Source organism: Bison bison, unplaced genomic scaffold (genome assembly GCF_000754665.1).
Source record: "Bison bison bison isolate TAMUID 2011002044 unplaced genomic scaffold, Bison_UMD1.0 scf7180017849548, whole genome shotgun sequence".
NCBI classification, from domain to species: Eukaryota; Metazoa; Chordata; class Mammalia; order Artiodactyla; family Bovidae; genus Bison; species Bison bison.
Window position 1 is genome coordinate 20,955 of NW_011480121.1, and position 667 is coordinate 21,621.

General features: G+C 61.6%; 1 pseudogene across 1 annotated transcript; it reads left to right on the top strand.

Annotated features, from left to right (window-relative positions):
- The first annotated feature begins 98 nt into the window (after nucleotides 1-98).
- On the top strand, nucleotides 99-654 carry LOC104993923 (annotated as a pseudogene). Its single transcript, XR_825892.1, has one exon. The product of XR_825892.1 is annotated as an interferon-induced transmembrane protein 3 pseudogene (transcript).
- Nucleotides 655-667: the final 13 nt, after the last annotated feature.

The window sequence follows — 667 nt, forward strand, 5'->3', positions numbered from 1 at the left end:
CCAGCCCCTTCCAGCCTCTGGGAAAGGAGCCTCCCTCCCACTGACTCTGGTGTAACCTGACACTCAGTGGTCCACCCCACCTCCTAAGCCCAGCCCATTTCCACTTACGAAACGAAACCGGCCCAGGAAAAGGAAACTTAGGAGAAATCGAAACTCCTGGGTAAAGGAGGGCCCCCCAAGTGTGTGGTGGCATCTGGACCGCAGTTGCTCATCTGGACTGCAGTTGCTCCGTCCCCACCATGAACCGCACATCCCAGCTCTTACTCACTGGGGCCCACGGGGCGGTGCCCCCAGCCTATGAGGTGCTCAAGGAGGAGCACGAGGTGGCCGTGCTGGGGGCGCCCCAGAGCCAGGCGCCCGTGACGACCACGGTGATCAACATCCGCAGTGATACCACCGTGCCCGACCACATCGTGTGGTCCCTGTTCAACACCATCTTCATGAACTGGTGCTGCCTGGGCTTCGTGGCATTCGCCTACTCTGTGAAGGTGGGTGGGCACCCGGGGCGTCTCCACGGAAGTGTCTGGGAGCCTGGAGAGGCCCTGCCCAGATGGCACGTGGGGTTGGGAGCCCCCGTGTGTGTTGTTCTGCTGCATGTTGTGTGTGTGTGTGTGTGCGTACACGTGCAGGTCATGATGAGGCTGCAGGGGGTGCGTGGGGATGACCA